Source organism: Saccostrea echinata, unplaced genomic scaffold, assembly GCF_033153115.1.
Source record: "Saccostrea echinata isolate AGI-Se365-2 ecotype Australia unplaced genomic scaffold, CSIRO_AGI_Sech_v1 ptg000013l, whole genome shotgun sequence".
Lineage (NCBI taxonomy): Eukaryota > Metazoa > Mollusca > Bivalvia > Ostreida > Ostreidae > Saccostrea > Saccostrea echinata.
In genome coordinates, this window is record NW_026889762.1 from 822,837 (window position 1) to 837,222 (window position 14,386).

General features: G+C 31.6%; 1 protein-coding gene across 1 annotated transcript in view; it reads left to right on the forward strand.

Moving 5' to 3' along the window:
* Positions 1-14,386, forward strand: part of LOC133186306 (uncharacterized) — a 60,108-nt gene that overhangs the window by 29,139 nt on the left and 16,583 nt on the right. The window lies entirely within an intron of this gene.

Here is a 14,386-nt window from a genome sequence, read left to right on the forward strand (position 1 = left end):
ACAAGATGACAGATGAAGATAAAGAACTCATTTATCAACACATCATCAGGCAAGACATGCAAGTCTATCCTAAGGAGGCACCTCATCTGTTTATTGAGAACAAGTTTGTTGATTGTTTTAATAACAATCTAATAGAAAACCTTTCAACAAATAAAGTAAATGTAAGAGCAGACACAGACGTTTTATCACAGACAAAACTCTCTGCATCAGTGAAATTAAAACTAGTTCAAAACTTGCCTGAAAACCCAGCATCTACTGGACAATTAAGAACTAACTTGGTTATTGCTGTAGATATGCTCTATGACATATCCGTAAATCTTGATGTTACAGATGGATTGACAAATGGTGCTTCATGTGTTGTGAAATACATTGAATATCAACAATCGCTATTAAGACCAGCTATAGTATGGGTTCTGTTTGCTGACTCGAACATTGGTATTTCAAGAAGACATCAATACAGCCATTTGTTTAGCACAAATGTTAATACTACATGGACTCCCATATTTGAAGCAAAAAGAACATTTGTGTATAACAGGAAGACCTATGAGAGAATTCAGTTTCCACTCCAACCAGCTGCTGGAAAGACAATCCATAAAGCACAAGGAGCAACTCTTTCAAGTGCAGTCATCAGCTTAGCACAGACAAAGCAGCGCAAAATTCCTCATATACATTATGTTGCACTCTCTAGAGTAAGGTCACTTGATGGACTATTCATTCTGGATTTCAATGAAAAAAGTCTTTCTAAAGATGAAAATGTTGATAAAGAGATGGAAAGATTGAGAGAAAATAGATTGCAGCTCTCATACACACCACTTTACTCTGTATGTAAAGATATTAAATTTTTGTTCAACAATGCAAGATCTCTACACAAACACTACCTTGATATGAAATCAGAACCAAGTGTTTTAGCTGCAGATGTTATTGGTATAGCTGAATCTTGGCTTTGTGAATTAGATTCTGATAAATACTTTACTTTGGAGGGTTTTACAATGTTCAGAAATGATGCAAATTCTTCCCAGACCAGATCACATCATGGCATTGTCATATATCTGAGGAATCAATTACAGTGTGTGACATACAACTCTTTTACTACCAAATCCGTTGAATTTTCCATAATTTCCATTATGGCGTCCAATACTCCAATACAGTGTGTAGTTTTATATAAGCAACCTTCTTGTACTCTTCAACTTTTTTACGATACGTTGAAGAACAGATTGCTTCCATTTGTTGACAAAGATAAAAAAATTGTGATTATGGGAGATTGTAATTTGGATTTGAATACTGGTCAGTATCAGCATTTCCTAAACTTTATGAGAGAAAACTTTGGTTGTGAGCAAGTTATAAACAAGATAACCACAAAAAACAAGACACGGTTAGACCTAATATTTACCAACTTTACTGATATACAAACAGATGTTCTCCAGGCTTATTGGTCTGACCATAATATAATTTATTGTGCTGCAAATTTTACTTAAGCTAGCTAATGATAGAAGTGTATAATAATTGTCTTGTCCAGTATTATATAAAAACCCTCTAGAGCACAACACAGGCAGTATGTAAATATTTAGTTTCCAGTGGAAGCTAAATATTTACAAACTGCCAAGAGTGGTTAGGCAAAAACAAGGGTTGCCACTCATCATCTACCTTATTTGTCCCAATAACTCCCCTGTATGTTTAAGTACATGTACATGTATATGATTTTAAAATTCACATAAATTTCCTTATTGGGAAGTTATTGGGACAAAATTGTGTTTTAAAATTATAATGCCCATGAGATGAAATTATTTAGTTCATGTATGTTAAGTTTGCAACCTTTCAACAAACGGCAAAAAACGTACGTGCTGCCTGTCTTTTATATAGTATATTGTTTAATCACGATTCAAGCTCCATTACAACATTGTTTTCTTATAACAGAATATGTAAATTTTTGTGTAATTACACAATATGTAAATTTCTTTGCAAATTTTTGTAATTATTGAATTAAACATTTAAGCCATGTATAAATGGAATGTTATAATGTTCTTTTTTAAAATTGGAATATTATGTTAGTATTTAAAAAGAATCAAGTACTGGTGTATATCTGCAAGATTTGATTGGATCAAATATTAAAAGATATTTTTTATAACATACTTTTTTTTGTGATGTGCCTACATGACTTGATCTGTTAAGTGTGGATGAAATATACACTCAAGTAGCATTTTAATACTTCTATTCCAATGATGAGTTAAATTTACTTTTTTTTTTTTTTTCCATTTCATGTTTTTGTGTTTGTAAAGTACTATCTGTTTTGGTAATCCATGTACATGTATTATACAATTATAAAATTAATATTTCATCTCATGGGCATTTAAATTAACATTGATTTCTTTAGTAGATTAATTTATGCTGATACATATATATTGAATTTAAGAATTAGAATGAAAGAATTTTTGTGTTAATTTATTATATACACATAATTAATGTAGTTATCATACAACCAAGTGTCACAATGGTGTATCAGATCTGCCAAGACATTGTATACAGAACAGTTATCCCTGTTATGTCAAAGACTAACTCCAAACTGTGTTAATGTGATACTGTTTTATCAACATTTGGTTTATAAAAAATACTGGCTCCTGTATTACATGTGAAACTGTTTCAAATCAACATTCCATTTCTGAAAAGACTAGTTATCTCCCGTGTTACATGTGAAACTGTTGAATCAAAATTCTATTTCTGAAAAGACTCTCTCCCGGCCGTGTTACATGTGAAACTGTTAAATCAACATTCCATTCCGGAAAAGACTGGTTCCCATGTTACATGCGAAACTGTTAAATCAAAATTCCAAATCTGAAAAGACTGGCTCCCATTGAATATGTGAAACTGTTAAATCAACACTCCATTTCTGAAAAGACTTATGATCTACAGTGTTACGTGTGAAACTGTTAAATAACATTTCATTTCTGAAAAGACTTTCTGCCATGTTACATGTGAAAATGTTATCTGCATGCATTCTGTTGTACATATATTAATCATATAGATTTAGAATTCATTTCTTATTTATTTATTTTTCATTATGTTTTTGGTGATACTGATATGTTGTTGAGTTACGTACACTAAGACAATTTAGAATTTTCTAACTATGACATTTGTATATATAAGTACTACCATCAAGCATCTATGCTCAAATCTTGTGGATGAAACTATCTACTTTAGGCGTACAGTGTACTGTTGATCAAGAGTTTAAGTCCTAGACCAGCTCTTGTAACTAATTAAATTATGTGTATATAGAAAATTTTATCACCAAATCATTACCAAATTTATCATTTTCAAGTTCTATTAAACCTTTTTAAATGTACATTTATATCCTTTTCCAATGTATATTTGATTATAAAGAGGCAGGTAGATCTATGTTAATTAATTGTACTTATTTTTGTTTAATTTTCATCTGCGGAAGGCATATATTGGAATAGATACAATATTATATTTGATTTTGTAAAATAGGACATTTAAAGGACGTAGGATGTGGATACTTAAAAAAATATATATATATATATATATACAAATTTATGAAAAGTTTGTATAGACTTGTTTAAAACACATATTTATTATGAAGTTTTCCTATCAATCCATCCTTTCTCTTTTTGCATTATCCCCAAATCTATACTTTTAATAGCTGAATATATGTATATTGAAATTCAGTGCAAAAAAAATATGAACAAAATATCCCCCTAAGAAATTTAAGTTTACCCTCACTTACCATTTAATGAATAATTGGAATCTAGAACCAACACAATTCAAGAAACTGTGATAAAACCCCATATCTCTGGATTTCAGGCATCCTATGACCTTAAGATTTATTTCTTAAATCTAAAATTTGTATTATTTAATAAAAGTGTTGATAAATGATTTCAGGCCCTTGTAAACAACTTTAATCTTTCTTTTAGCTTTTGTTATGTGAAGAAGTTCGTTCACAACAATGACTGAATATAGGAAAATTTTCCATTTCTTTGAAATATTTCAATTAGCTATAAATCGGTATTCATTATGCAAATATTTGAATTAAATTGTAATCACATATACTATGAATTTAAAAGTATATTTAATTAATATAAATTCACTGCTTTATGAAATCTTTTCTTACTTTTTTTTTTTTTTAAATTTTAATTTTTTTTCCCTTCCATTGTTTTAAACTACAATTAAAGCAAATGATTTAAACCATGTACTAAATATATTTTTGTTCTTGCCATGTTGCATTTATCTGTTCAATACATTTTTGATCATATTGTGAAAAGTTTAGGATAACTTTATGGTTCAATTTTAACAACATCTGCAAATATTAAAATGTATGTATACAATTTATGCTAGGTGGACAATTCAGGTACAGACTCAAAACTTTCTATAATATTGCTAACTCTAATTAAAAAAAAATGTTTCATTGCTACCATGATTTCACAATATCTATTTTATGTTGTAATTGTATGAAATCACCAAATATGAAGCATTCACTTTTTAAAGGTAAGTAGCATAGAAAGAGGGGGTCAATGGCCAGCCCGTAAAGGGAGGTAAACCTTGCTTCTTTCAGATGATATAGAAATAAAGTGAAGATTGCTTCCTACGTAGTATGATTGGTGGTAAAATTTCAGACAGTAGACCAATAAAGCACTTTCATATTGTTTGAAAATTGAACAAAGTTAAATATCAATGAATTGTTCACCAGGCTTTATAAATAAATGCAATACTATAGTCAATAACTACGACTTAATTATTTAAATTTTTTTATTAAAATCATTATTATGAACATATTAAAGTCAATAATTGATCCATTGTAATATTTACATGTACATGTATATACATGTAGTAACATGCTTTTGAGTGTGTATATACATTAGTGTGTGCATAATGGAAGTTAAGCAAGCAGTAAATTTTATCTGGATCAATGTACTCTTTTATAAGGGAATGGTCCTCTTTGCAGTATGCGACTTTGGTTTTCTCCCCTTGATTTGCTTTTTTATGTTGAGTATTGTGTCATATTTTTATTTAAGTTATTGCACAATTTTAGATATTAAGATGTTTAATCATGACTCTTTCCAAACCTGATGTTATGAAAAAGAATTCCATTGATTACATGTAAATCATTATCCTGAGAGAATATAAAACACAATAAATCTGATACGGCTTTTTGTGTATGTCTCAATTTTTATTACAGTATGTTTAAAGGACTGTAAGAAAGAAGAGGATTAATTTGCAGCATATCACTGCTCACACATCAGAGTTTATTTTCAAAAGGATGCATACCTTGTGTAAAATCACATGTATGAGCTAAACAAAACCATGAACTGCACAATTTATCGCTCTAAAAAATTATGAAATTTCTATTGGGGCACTTAAAGGTTTACAACTGTAACAAAAGTTGTTTAGTACTCTTAACTTACACAAAGTCACTTTTACTTAGGGTCCCGCATCTTCTTCCTGCAAATGCATTATACATTGCATAGCAAAGAGCACATCGAATGTGAGAGTATAATGATTATGTGACTAAATGTCACATGATTTATATCTTCAAGAATATTCTGTGAAAAAATCTGAAATACATTCACTGATGACATGATAATGGTACAGAATTCTTACATGAAAGTTAAGCAAGTCACCCATGTATTTCATGATTTCTGAGATACAAGTGTATATTTCTTTCTTAAAATATTTTGGCTTTACTTAGTTGAAAGTTGTTCCATGATACTCAGGTGACCTTCAAGGCCCATGGGCCTCTTGTTTAATTGGCGATCTCATTTTAAATGTGAGAAATAAATAACTGAAATGTACATTTATGTTGTTTAATTTTTATTTTTCTGAAAATTATAAATCAATTGTTTTGTTGTTGTTGTTTTTTTTTTTCATTTTTTTTTGGGGGGGTGGGGGTGCGGCATTTTCACAATTAGACTGCATTTTAATTTGTAATCATGTAAATTCTCTTGTATTTATAGACTTTATCTAAATTTTGGGTTTTAGTTTATTTTCCCAAAGGATGTACATCATTATTTTTGTTTTAAGATCAAATTTAAAATGCAAAATGATGAGATATTAGACTACACATTTTTAGCTCACCTGAGCCGAAGGCTCAGGTGAGCTTTTCTGATCACACATTTTGTCTGTAGTCTGTCTGTCCGTCTGTCTGTCTGTCCATCCGTCCGTCTGTAAACTTTTCACATTTTCGACTTCTTCTCAAGAACCACTGGGCCAATTTCAACCAAACTTGCCACAAAATATTCTTGGGTGAAGGGGATTCAAGTTTGTTCAAATGAAGGGTCACACCCTCTTTCAAGGGGAGATAATAAAGAATTAGTGAAAAATTAATAGCATCTTTTAAAAATCTTCTTCTCAAGAACCACAAAGCCAGGGAAGATAAAACTCATGTGGAAGCATCCTCAGGTAGTGTAGATTTAAGTTTGTTCAAATCATGACCCCCGGGGGTAGGGCGGGGCCACAGTGGAGGATCAAAGTTTTACATAGAAATATATAGGAAAAACCTTTAAAAATCTTCTTCTCAAGAACAGCAAAGCCATGATGAGTCATATTTATATGGAAGCATCCTCAGGTAGTGTAGATTCAAGTTTGTTCAAATCATGACCCCCTGGGGTAGGGCGGGGCCACAATGGAGGATCAAAGTTTTACATAGAAATATATAGGAAAAACCTTTAATAATCTTCTTCTCAAGAACAGCAAAGCCCTAATTGGTCATATTGATATGGAAACATCCTCAGGTAGTGTAGATTCAAGTTTGTCCAAATCATGACCCCCGGGGGTAGGGCCTGGCCACAATGGAGGATCAAAGTTTTACATAGAAATATATAGGAAAAATCTTTAAAAATCTTCTTCTCAATAACAGCAAAGCCATGATGAGTCATATTTATATGGAAACATCCTCAGGTAGTGTAGATTCAAGTTTGTTCAAATCATGACCCCCTGGGGTAGGGCGGAGCCACAATGGAGGATCAAAGTTTTACATAGAAATATGTAGAAAAAAATTTTAAAAATCTTCTTCTCAATAACAGCAAAGCCCTAATTGGTCATATTGATATGGAAGCATCCTCAGGTAGTGTAGATTCAAGTTTGTCCAAATCATGACCCCTGGAGGTAGGGCGTGGCCACAATGGAGGATCAAAGTTTTACATAGAAGTATATTGGAAAAATCTTTAAAAATCTTCTCAATAACAGCAAAGCCCTAATTGGTCATATTTATATGAAAGCATCCTCAGGTAGTGTAGATTCAAGTTTGTTCAAATCCTAACCCCCCGGGGGTAGGGCGGGGCCACAATGGAGGATCAAAGTTTTATATAGAAATATATAGGAAAAATCTTTAAAAATCTTCTTCTCAGGAACAGCAAAGCCCTGATTGATCATATTTATGTGGAAGTATCCTCAGGTAGTGTAGATTCAAGTTTGTTCAAATCATGACCCCTGGGGGTAGGGTGGGGCCACAATGGAGGATAAAAGTCTGAAATAGAAATATATAGGAAGATATCTTCTGATGAAGAACTGCAAAGCCATGATTAGTCATTTTGATATGGAAGCATTCTCAGGTAGTGTAGATTCAAGTTTGTTAAAATGATGACCCCAGGGGATAGGGATGGGCCATAATGGGGGATCGAAAATTTTACATAGGAACATATAGGAAAATATTTTCTTCTCAAGAACTGAAAATCATGATTAGTCATTTTGATATGGAAGCATCCTCAGGTAGTGTAAATGCAATTTTGTTCAAATGATGACACCCGAGGGTAGGGTGGGGCCCAATAGGGGGATTGAAAGTTTTACATAAGAACATATAGAAAAAAATTTCTTCTCAAGAACAGAAAAGCTATGTTTAGTCATATTGATATGGAAGCATCCTCAGGTAGTGTAGATTCAAGTTTGTTCAAATGATGACCCCTAGGATAGGGAGGAGCCACAATGGAGGATCAAATTTTTACAAAGGAATATATGGGAAAATTTTTTAAAAATCTTCTCAAGTACAACAAAGCCATTTGTTATATTGACATGGAAGCATCATCAGGTAGTTTAAAATTCAAGCCCCCCCCCCCAATCTTTTCAATACTGAACCGATTTGTGCTTTTGCCTTGCCAATGTGCTCAGGTGAGCGATGTGGCCCATGGGCCTCTTGTTTTTTTTTATCTTCATTTGAATTCATACATTTTGCTTAAAATAAGTAGCAGTAACATGCAAGTTTTGGAGTTATTTGACAACTCACTATTTACTTGCTTTTTAAAATTGCAGGTAGTTGATTTATTTTTTTTTTTACAGCTGCTATGAAGATTGTCTCAAATTTTGATGTTTTTTCTGTGTTCTACATTTATTGACATGTTTCTTATCTGTGTTTAACTTGTCAAGTAACTGAAAAGTTTAATTAAATTTTTTTTTAAAAATCAGAATCATGTCTTTTTTTTTTATTATCATTATTTAACAATGAAATTATGTATGCTTTTGATGCATAATGCACACTTAAAATTCACGCACCAGCAGATTCAAAGGAAAAATTTTCATTAGAAATAAGGAGTAAAGATAAAGAGATTATTCAATTAAAAATAGTTTGAAAAATGTTTAAAACAAATTTTGGAGTATGCATGTTATCAAAATAGGAAAAAGTATCATGAGTATTGTTTGGTATTTTTAAAAGTTAAAAAATGATATAACATAGTGGCAATCGCATCATCTCAGGGTCTTTCTGTCAGAGGTCAGAAAAACAACCTCGAATGTATTAACATCACCTGATGTTAAAAAGTTATACATTTCCTGTTTATTCAAATATAGGATAGACGGAGTTAGAAGTCCCTTCTATAGTAAATTTTAGGGAATATCATTACATTGAATAAAGTTGAACTCCATATTCCACAGATAAAATGTCTTCATGCATTTATTTCATAGATCGTGAAAAGGGGGTTGTTGTCATGGCGTTTACCTAATACATTCGAGGTCGTTTTTCAGCTAGTCGGAAAGGCCCCAGAAGTTGCGATTGAACATAGTGGGGGTATTTGCACTTTTATTACCAGTCCATGGTAGAGTATTCTGAAATAAGAACATACCGGGGTTGTTAAACACTTGAATTCATATGGTTACTGGTATCTGTTACATGAGAACACAGCGGGGTTGTTTGTTTAACACTGTGAGGTTATTAAGATGTCTGATATTTTCTATCAGAACATATTGGGGTTGTTGTCTAACACTTTGTAGGGTTAGTGTTGTCTATTATCTTTATATAAGAACATAGTGGGGTTGTGACACTTTATCGGGTAAGTATTGTCTATTATCTTCATAAGCGTACATAGGGGGGTTGTTTTCCTAACACTTTGTGGGGTTAGTGTTGTCTATTATCTTTATAAGAGTACATAGTGGGGTTGTTGTCATAACACTTTATGGGGTTAGTGTTGTCTATTGTCTTTATAAGAGTACATGGTGGGGTTGTTGTCCTAACACTTTATGAGGTTAGTGTTGTCTATTATCTTTATATAAGAACATAGTGGGGTTGTTACACTTTATGGGGTTAGTGTTGTCTATTATCTTTATAAGAGTACATAGCGGGGTTGTTGTCCTAACACTTTATGGGGTTAGTGTTGTCTATTATCTTTATTAGAGTATATAGTGGGGTTGTTGTCCTAACACTTTGTGAGGTTAGTGTTGTCTATTATCTTTGTATAAGAACATAGTGGGGTTGTTACACTTTATGGGGTTAGTGTTGTCTATTATCTTTATAAGAGTACATAGCGGGGTTGTTGTCCTTACACTTTATGGGGTTAGTGTTGTCTATTATCTTTATTAGACTACATACTTTAATTAAAGCAATCTTTATAAATCTTCCAAAATTGTGAATTTCATGGCCCCAGGGTCAGGGGTTCTGGTGTTAGGGCGGGTCTATTGATTATATAGTGAAAATGCATAAATTCTTTGAAAATCTTCTTCTCTGCTCCTAAGTATTAAATAAACTAACAAAAGTACAAAGTTATGATGAATAAGAATGTCTCTTTTAAAATTGTGAATTTTTTGGCCTGTGGGTCAGGGATTCTGGTGTTATGGTGGGGCTCTATTGATAATATAGTGAAAATACATATATATTCTTTATTAAGAATCTTCTCTGCTCCTGGGTATTAAATAAACTTACCAAGTACATGGTTATGTTGAATAAGACTGCCTATTCTAAAATTGTGAATGTTTTGGCCCGTGGGTCAGGGGTTCTGGTTTTAGGGCGGTGCTGTATTAATTATATATGGTCCGTGTAACACTTAACAATTTAAATTTCTAAAATGATTTAGAGTTTTAGAATGTTAATATATTAGTTCAAATTTCTAAATTTCGAAAATTCAAACTGATCTGGTATATTGAAATTTAATATTTTGGTTCAAAAATCTAAATTTTCAAATTTCCAAACAGGTTTAAGAATTTTAAGTTTTTAGATTTTTACCTTAAACATTCAAAATTCAAATTTCCAAAAACAAATTATGTATTTTAAACTTTTGAGTTTTTAATCTACTGTTTGTTCAGAAAGTTTACGCTAAACAATCTAAAGTTCAGTACATTGTCTGTACGCCGAGGCTTTTATCTTTCAAACAACATTTCGAGACCGAGGAGGTTATTCTGCAACATTCACGCAAGTACGGAGAGTTTTACGACTTTTGATATTTCAAAATTTACTTCAAACTTCTAAATTTCAACTTTCAAAACGTTTTAGATTTTTTAAAATTTAGAACATTGATTCAGACATTCAAATTTCAAATCACCAAAACTCTTTGAGTGTTTAGATATTTACTTCAAATATCCAAAATATCAAATTCCAAACCTGATTTGAATTTAGAAACTATTTCAAAAACACTTTTGATTAAGCAAAAGAGCTTTTAGATAGTTAGAATATTGAACTGATATTCAAAATTCAAACCGGGTTTAGAAATTTGATATTTTGGATAGTTAAAGTAAAATTCTAAAACTCAAAATGTTTTGGTTATTTGAAATTAGAATATTTGAATCAAAATTCCAAATTTCTAAAAATCTAAAACGTTTCAAAGTTGAAATTTCAAAGTTCGAAGTTAATTTTCAATGATCAAAAGACGAAAAATGTTACTGAACTGTACATTATTAAGCATAAACTTTCTGATCAAACAGTATATTAAAAACTCAAAAGTTTAAAATACAAAAATCGTTTTTTGGAAATTTGAATTTTGAACATTTAAGGTAAAAATCTATAATATCAAAATTTTAAAACCTGTTTGGAAATTTGAAAATTTAGATTTTTGAATTAAAAATGTTAAATTTCAATATTCCAAATCAGTTTGAGTTTTTGAAAGTTAGATATTTGAACTAATATATTAAAATTCTAAAACTCTAAATCATTTTAGAAATTTGAACTGTTAAGTGTTACACGGACCATATATAGTGAAAATGCATAAATTCTTTAAAGTAACACCAATGAGTCAAAATCATGTCTGTCTTTTTATGATATCTCTAGCATACAGAGAAAGACTTATGAAAATTATGAGTATATAGCTAAGATATGACAATTAAACTGCAAGAAAATACTGCACAATATAAGTGCCGGAATAACAAAGGTTGTATCTACCGTTTCGTTGTTTTAGTGTTTGTCAAGGTCACACCACTTTTAATATTAGCTCAAACTTGTAACAATAGGGAGGAAGAAGTACGTATTTAGCAATATTTTCGTTATGGGGCATACTGAAATTATTTTTACTTTTTATTTTTCTCCATAAAAATAGAATTTTTAGGTTCTGAAACCTGTAATTTTCTGAAACATAATACTTTTAGGAATTGAACAAAATTAACATGGGTCATGCAAAAATTCTACATTTGTCAATTTTCCCCTTTGTACGTCACAGTGTCTCTTTTAAAAATTTTCTTCTGCTTCTGGGTATTAAACCAATGAACTATGTACATTTTTAAGATGAGGAGGGGTGCTTCTTCACAATTGATATTTGAACATTTTCAGCTTCTTCTCTGCATCCACTCAACCAATTTCAACCAAATTTGGCACAAAGCATTTATGGGTGAAGGGGAACAAAATTGTGAATTTCATGGTCCCTGCCCCCATGGGGCCTGAGGGGTGGGGCCAAAAAACCACTTCTCTGCTCCTGGGTATTAAATAAACTAATCAAAATTGCTTAAATTTTTCATTTTTGGATGTACACTTTTTGTTGAGTAATTGTGTGACTAACAGGGCTGTCACAGCACTTCTTGGTATAGGGACCGGGTCCCTCTAAATTGGGAAAAATCCTCGACATTTTTGTCAAATTGGGAAAATTAACATACTTACAAGTATAATCCCCCCAAGCAAAATATTTAATCACGTAAGCCATTTATTACTTAAAAATCAAGTCTATGTGAAAGGCAAAAATTTACAGGACATAAGGTCTGGTAAAATCTATATAAAATTTAACCAGACCAAACATTAACTTACTAGACAGGCCTTTTTTCTTTAAATTAATTCATATATCGATCATTATGTAGCAGAGATTGAAAAGGGGGGGGGGGGGGGTTGGTTAATTCATACTGTTAAATTGAACCTTAAATAAATCAAGAATTAAGATTATATAGAATGATTTCATTGAAATGAACACGTTACTATTTAAATTTTTCTTTGTCTGAAAATATATTAATGCTTTGCAATCTTCTCTTTGGTATTAATCAACCATTTATGATGAAATAAAATTTATGATAAAGGATGACTGCACTTAAGGACATGCGGAATTTGCGACAAAATAAACTTTCAAAACAAACATTTTTCTTTTCATTGCAAGAATGGTCAACATCCAATCTACAACTTTATCTAATTACGTTTAATAAAAGTGTATATTTACGAAGTTCGAATCTGTTTTCAAAGGCAGGGGTCATCACAATTTCTTAAATCTCCGTTCGATAATGAGGACGCCCACTTTTTCACTGACTTTATACATAGTCAGCGCATGTTTGTCTATTGTTCTACGTTTAACAATAGTTGTATATTTGCATAAATAATAATGTGTCAAAAGGAGATTAATAGACAAACATGCGCTCATGGTTAAAAAGAGAAAAAACTGCTTCTTCTTACATTCGTTCTCTGTGTTGTAACTAAGGATTGTGACATGTTGAATATTATAATTCACCACGTGATTTCTTACCTCAGGTAACTTTGTGAATACTTAATTCCATCGCGTGACTTGTAAGGTAGCATGTGCTAACTAGGACATTGTGTTCGAACACGTTTAGTCATCTGGCATTGATATAAAATCTGCTTTAATTACATTGACGTGCTCATATTGTTAATTTCGTTTTGAAACCTTTGTCAGAAGTGTATTTGTGCCATACAGAATGGAGAGGGAAACTTGAAAGAGTGGTCACGTTCTTTTTTCCAAACATGTCATTGTTATCTATCAAGTCTAATTTTAGACTCATTCTTACAATATTAGCTCCACCTCTCATGCATACGTAATGTTCAATCAAGGGCAGGTAAGTGTAAATTCACTATATTTGGAAAGCAGTAAGGACAAAAAACATTGAATCATTTTATTGTATCACAGTCTAAAATCATTTTAAGATTTAAATGTGGTTCCAAATTGACAGTATTCTTTCATAAACATACAAAAGTGAGATAAGGTTTAGAAATAAAAGCAACAGAAGCAACCGAAAAAGACCCAAAAACAGGCGTTAAGTGCAGTCATCCTTTCCAAAATTTTGAAACATGTGGCCCCAAGGTCAGTGCTTCCTGTGGGGTGGGGTGCACAAGTGGTGGTTATAAAGTGGAAATGCATTATCTCTACTCTGGTCTACCTCTGGGTATAAGTAACCAGAGTAAGCATGATAAGTGTATTATTATGATAAGCTATGGTGCCTCTTTCAAAATTGTGAATTTCATGGATTTTGGTTTAAAACATGAACCAAATTCAATTGCTGGAAAGTTGTTACATGATACTCAGGTGACCTATAAGGCGCGTGGGCCTCTTGTAGATTCATATATCATGTTCATGTAGTTTACTAATCCAATCTACAGTTGACAAAAAAAGTTGATCAGAACACTTTCAATGTCCCTTACAGAAAAAACTAATAGAAACTTACAAGTGTTTTATAATCCACTTATTAGCAATTTATAAGTCACTTATAAATTTTTAAATTTACTTATAAGTGTACTATAAGTCAAAGTAAGTATAAGTGAGGAACGTATTTCGTTAATACTTCACTTATAAGTAAAGAATAGCTACATATCAGTGAATATTTCACTTATACCTCACTTATAAGTGAAGATCAGTATGGTATGAGCAAGAATAAGTGTGGACTTAGAATTTTTACCCTATACTAGACTTCTCTCAAGGAGCATTATGGGTATTCAAGGTAACAAATCAGAAAGTTTGTCTCTGCAGAGATGAGCAACAAGAAT